This window comes from Rhinoderma darwinii, assembly GCF_050947455.1.
Source record: "Rhinoderma darwinii isolate aRhiDar2 chromosome 2 unlocalized genomic scaffold, aRhiDar2.hap1 SUPER_2_unloc_1, whole genome shotgun sequence".
Classification (NCBI taxonomy): domain Eukaryota; kingdom Metazoa; phylum Chordata; class Amphibia; order Anura; family Rhinodermatidae; genus Rhinoderma; species Rhinoderma darwinii.
Window position 1 is genome coordinate 87124 of NW_027461674.1, and position 6808 is coordinate 93931.

Genomic DNA, 6808 nt, shown 5'->3' on the forward strand with positions numbered 1-6808 from the left:
TGTCTGGCATCTTCTTACACATCACTGTCTGGCATCTTCTCACACATCACTGTCCGGCATCTTCTCACACATCACTGTCTGGCATCTTACACATCACTGTCTGGTATCTTCTCACACATCACTGTCTGGCATCTTCTCACACATCACTGTCTGGTATCTTCTCACACATCACTGTCTGGCATCTTCTTACACATCACTGTCTGGCATCTTCTCACACATCACTGTCTGGCATCTTCTCACACATCACTGTCTGGTATCTTCTCACACATCACTGTCCGGCATCTTCTCACACATCACTGTCTGGCATCTTACACATCACTGTCTGGCATCTTCTCACACATCACTGTCTGGCATCTTCTCACACATCACTGTCTGGCATCTTCTTACACATCACTGTCTGGCATCTTCTCACACATCACTGTCTGGCATCTTCTCACACATCACTGTCTGGCATCTTCTCACACATCACTGTCTGGCATCTTCTCACACATCACTGTCTGGCGTCTTCTCACACATCACTGTCTGGCATCTTCTCACACATCACTGTCTGGCGTCTTCTCACACATCACTGTCTGGCATCTTCTCACACATCACTGTCTGACATCTTCTCACACATCACTGTCTGGCATCTTCTCACACATCACTGTCTGGCATCTTCTCACACATCACTGTCTGGCATCTTCTCACACATCACTGTCTGGCATCTTCTGACACATCACTGTCTGGCATCTTCTCACACATCACTGTCTGGCATCTTCTCACACATCACTGTCTGGCATCTTCTCACACATCACTGTCTGGCATCTTCTCACACATCACTGTCTGGCATCTTCTCACACATCACTGTCTGGCATCTTCTCACACATCACTGTCTGGCATCTTCTCACACATCACTGTCTGGCATCTTCTCACACATCACTGTCTGGCATCTTCTCACACATCACTGTCTGGCATCTTCTCACACATCACTGTCTGGCATCTTCTCACACATCACTGTCTGGCATCTTCTCACACATCACTGTCTGGCATCTTCTCACACATCACTGTCTGGCATCTTCTCACACATCACTGTCTGGCATCTTCTCACACATCACTGTCTGGCATCTTCTCACACATCACTGTCTGGTATCTTCTCACACATCACTGTCTGGCATCTTCTCACACATCACTGTCTGGCATCTTCTCACACATCACTGTCTGGCATCTTCTCACACATCACTGTCTGGCATCTTCTCACACATCACTGTCTGGCATCTTCTCACACATCACTGTCTGGCATCTTCTCACACATCACTGTCTGGCATCTTCTCACACATCACTGTCTGGCATCTTCTCACACATCACTGTCTGGCATCTTCTCACACATCACTGTCTGGCATCTTCTCACACATCACTGTCTGGCATCTTCTCACACATCACTGTCTGGCATCTTCTCACACATCACTGTCTGGCATCTTCTTACACATCACTGTCTGGCATCTTCTCACACATCACTGTCTGGCATCTTCTCACACATCACTGTCTGGCATCTTCTCACACATCACTGTCTGGTATCTTCTCACACATCACTGTCTGGTATCTTCTCACACATCACTGTCTGGCATCTTCTCACACATCACTGTCTGGCATCTTCTCACACATCACTGTCTGGCATCTTCTCACACATCACTGTCTGGCATCTTCTCACACATCACTGTCTGGCATCTTCTTACACATCACTGTCTGGCATCTTCTCACACATCACTGTCTGGCATCTTCTCACACATCACTGTCTGGCATCTTCTCACACATCACTGTCTGGCATCTTCTCACACATCACTGTCTGGCATCTTCTCACACATCACTGTCTGGCATCTTCTCACACATCACTGTCTGGCATCTTCTCACACATCACTGTCTGGCATCTTCTCACACATCACTGTCTGGCATCTTCTCACACATCACTGTCTGGCATCTTCTCACACATCACTGTCTGGCATCTTCTCACACATCACTGTCTGGCATCTTCTCACACATCACTGTCTGGTATCTTCTCACACATCACTGTCTGGCATCTTCTCACACATCACTGTCTGGCATCTTCTCACACATCACTGTCTGGCATCTTCTCACACATCACTGTCTGGCATCTTCTCACACATCACTGTCTGGCATCTTCTCACACATCACTGTCTGGCATCTTCTCACACATCACTGTCTGGCATCTTCTCACACATCACTGTCTGGCATCTTCTCACACATCACTGTCTGGCATCTTCTCACACATCACTGTCTGGCATCTTCTCACACTGGTGATCATCGCTAACTTTTCATGTGTTTTCTGTCATTTTTGGTATATTTGTTTCAATAACATTTTCACTTTTAATGAATTTTCGGTGTGTCAGATTCCGTTGTTTAGGTTATCATTCATTAAGAGGGTGTCTTTACCGCTACCGCCGTGCTTATCATGGGCTTGCAAGTCCTGCCTTTTTCCCTTCAGATATTATATATTCTACATTAACAAAGATATTCATTTATTTATCTGTTATTTCATTTTTATTTGGGAGGCTGTGACTTGATTGGCTTTGCTTTTTTGGTGCTCTCCATATAGGCATAGAAAAGTTATCGTTTTTATAGGCACCATTTTTAGGTACGTGCAACTTTTTGATCACTTTTTATTTAAATTTTTGGAAGACGGTGACCAAAAAATAGAAATTATGTCAGTATTTTTTAGTTTTTTTTTTACGGCGTTCACTGTGCGGAATAAATAACATAATATTTTTATAGTTCAGGTCGTTACGGTCGCAGCGATACCAAATATGTATGGCTTTATTATTTTTTTCAATAATAAATGACTTGATAAGGGAAAAAGGGCGATTGTGTTTTGTGTTATTTTTTACAACTTTTATTTTAACTTTTTTTACACTTTTTTTTACACTTTTCTTTAGTCCCACTAGGGGACTTGAAGGTCCAACTGTTTGTTTGATGTTCTAATACATTGCACTACCTATGTAGTGCAATGTATTAGAACTGGCAGTTGTTCACTGACAGCAAGCCGATCAGGCTCCGCCTCTGGGCGGGGCCTAATCGGCTTCAGTAATGGCAGATAGGAAGCCATTGTTCGGCATCCTGTTGCCATAGTAACAGTCGCCAGCCTTGCCATCGTATGGCAAGGCTGCCGATTGCATACAAACCACTTTGATGCAGCGATTGCATTGAATCGCTGCATTGAAGGGGTTAATGGCAGGAATCGGAGCTAGCTCCGGTTCCTGCCGAGAGATCGGGGTGTCCGCTGTAACATACAGCGGACACCCACTGCTGATGACGCCGGCTCAGCTTCTGAGCCGGAAGCTGAGCCGACGCCATCTTGCCGATGGTACCGGAAGCCTCCTGGGCCCCGCTGCCGACGGGACACAGGAGGATTCCGTTACAGGCTGACCGGGAGGTAAGCATTAGCCCTCCGATCGCCTTTGCAGCCACCGGCAACCCAGCGATCACGTTGCTGGGGTGCCGGTGGCTATAAACTCCTCACATGCTGCGATCTCTATTGAACACAGCATGTGAGGGGTTAATCGGTCGGATCGGAGGCTAGCTCCGGTCCTGGCCGGTACCTCAGGGTGACAGCTGTAACATAGCGCTGTCACCCGGCGGTGATGTCGCTGGCTCAGCTCCTGAGCGTGCTCCATCTGTTTCACGTACAGTTACGTGGAGTTGCCATATCCCATATCCCATCACGTAACTGTACGTGAAATTGCGGGAATTTTAAAAATGACATGAGGTCCCCTCCATTTTTCATAACCAGCCAGATACAACACAGCAGCAGCAGCAGCATTACCAGGGTGGGAAGGGTCACTGTCTTTGGGCTTTCCCGCCCCGCCTTACACCGTGTTTCAAATTATTATGCACATAAGGATAGGCCATCAGTTTTTAGGGACTGGACAGCCCTTCTCTCCGGCTCTGGCCGCAGCGGAGGTCTCCTGACTCCATCCAGCATCGTGACGTCATGTCGCGAAGAGTCATCTGAGGGTAAGAAGTCTGTCAGTTACTATAGTAACAGGGGCCCGTGTAGTATATTATATAGGCCCCAGTTACTACTGTAACTTTTTATAGATGTGGTGCGGGGCGGCCGCGGGCCACTGGATCTGCGCATGTAGACATAAGTGTCATGTGTGGACTTTGCACATCTTGTACTTTCAGGAGATCTTGTACGCTGCTTAGATGAGACTTTTATCCACAAACAGGAATTTTTATATGAATTTTTATATGAAGGCGCCCATGAGTGCCGGGTGGCATTCTTACAGTGTGCCAAGTGGCAGAAAATATATAAGCATGGGGGGAGGGGATATGGTATGATTTTTTTTTAAATGTTATAATTCAGGTTTTATTTCAGGACGTCAAAAGTGGGAAAATAGTTGCAGCTGCTGCCGAGTCCCCCCGCAGGCAACACCTTCCCTGAGCTCCGTTATTTCTGGGATACAAGCGCAGCGCTTCAGCGTTGAACATCTCCAGGACAGATCGTGCTGCTCTGGATTATTCTCCCCCCCCCCCGGAGAGAGAGGGACCACTGTAGGGATCTTGCAGAGAAGCGTTATCTCCTTATATACAGACGTCATAGATGACGGGACATTCATATCTGACTAGCAGAACGCCAATCATAATAAGGACTGTGATCATTGCAGGTTATAAAGGGTCAACAAATAGAAGCACGGCGTGTGACGCGGGAGGAGGCGGAGTCAGCGGATATATAAAGTCTTCACGCCCCTGTTACAATGCCGGATTTCATGTTATAATCAGTCCAAGATGAAGCATTTCAGAACTTTTTCCACCGTAAAAATATTTTTCTCCCCTATAAATGATTTCCGTCTGTTTTTCAGTGGATTATACAGATTACGGGTCACATTAAAGGTGGAAAAAGTTCTGAAATGCTTCATCTTGGACTGATTATAACATGAAATCCCGGCATTGTAACAGGGGCGTGAAGACTTTATATATCCGCTGGAGGTTACCTGGGATTAATTCAATGACAGTATTACTTATACATTGTGGTTTATGGTTCATATATCAACAGCTCGAGGAGAAGATAATCCAGAGGAGAAAATAATCTAGAGGAGAAGATAATCTAGAGGAGAATATAATCTAGAGGAGGAGATAATCCAGAGGAGGAAATAATCTAGAGGAGGATATAATCTAGTGGAGAAGATAATCTAGAGGAGAAGATAATCTAGAGGAGGATATAATCTAGAGGAGAAAATAATCCAGAGGAGGAAATAATCTAGAGGAGGATATAATCTAGAGGAGAAGATAATCTAGAGAAGATAATCTAGAGGAGAAGATAATCTAGAGGAGAAGATAATCTAGAGGAGAAGATAATCTAGAGGAGTAGATAATCCAGCGGAGAATATAATCCAGAGGAGGAAATAATCTAGAGGAGAATATAATCTAGAGGAGAAGATAATCTGGAGGAGAATATAATCTAGAGGAGAAGATAATCTAGAGGAGGATATAATCTAGAGGAGAAGATAATCTAGGGGAGGATATAATCTAGAGGAGAATATAATGTAGAGGTGAATATAATCTAGAGGAGGATATAATGTAGAGGAGAATATAATCTAGAGGAGGATATAATCTAGAGGAGGATATAATCTAGGGGAGGATATAATCTAGAGGAGGATATAATCTAGAGGAGAAGATAATCTAGAGGAGAAGATAATCTAGAGGAGGATATAATGTAGAGGAGAATATAATCCAGAGGAGAAAATAATCCAGAGGAGGAAATAATCTAGAGGAGGATATAATCTAGAGGAGAAGATAATCTAGAGAAGATAATCTAGAGGAGAAGATAATCTAGAGGAGAAGATAATCTAGAGGAGAAGATAATCCAGCGGAGAATATAATCCAGAGGAGGAAATAATCTAGAGGAGAATATAATCTAGAGGAGAAGATAATCTAGAGGAGAATATAATCTAGAGGAGAAGATAATCTAGAGGAGGATATAATCTAGAGGAGAAGATAATCTAGGGGAGGATATAATCTAGAGGAGAATATAATGTAGAGGTGAATATAATCTAGAGGAGGATATAATGTAGAGGAGAATATAATCTAGAGGAGGATATAATCTAGGGGAGGATATAATCTAGAGGAGGATATAATCTAGAGGAGAAGATAATCTAGAGGAGAAGATAATCTAGAGGAGGATATAATGTAGAGGAGAATATAATGTAGAGGAAAATATAATCTAGAGGAGGATATAATGTAGAGGAGAATATAATCTAGAGGAGGATATAATCTAGAGGAGAAGATAATCTAGGGGAGGATATAATCTAGAGGAGGATATAATCTAGGGGAGGATATAATCTAGGGGAGGATATAATCTAGAGGAGGATATAATCTAGAGGAGAAGATAATCTAGAGGAGAAAATAATCTAGAGGAGGAAATAATCTAGTGGAGGATATAATGTAGAGGAGAAGATAATCTAGAGGAGAAGATAATCTAGAGGAGAAGATAATCCAGAGGAGGATATAATCCAGAGGAGGAAATAATCTAGTGGAGGAAATAATGTAGAGGAGAAGATAATCTAGAGGAGAAGATAATCTAGAGGAGAAGATAATCCAGAGGAGAATATAATCCAGAGGAGGAAATAATCTAGAGGAGAATATAATCTAGAGGAGAATATAATCCAGAGGAGAAGATAATCTAGAGGAGAATATAATCTAGAGGAGAAAATAATCTAGAGGAGGATATAATCTAGAGGAGAAGATAATCTAGGGGAGGATATAATCTAGAGGAGGCTATAATGTAGAGGAGAATATAATGTAGAGGAGAATATAA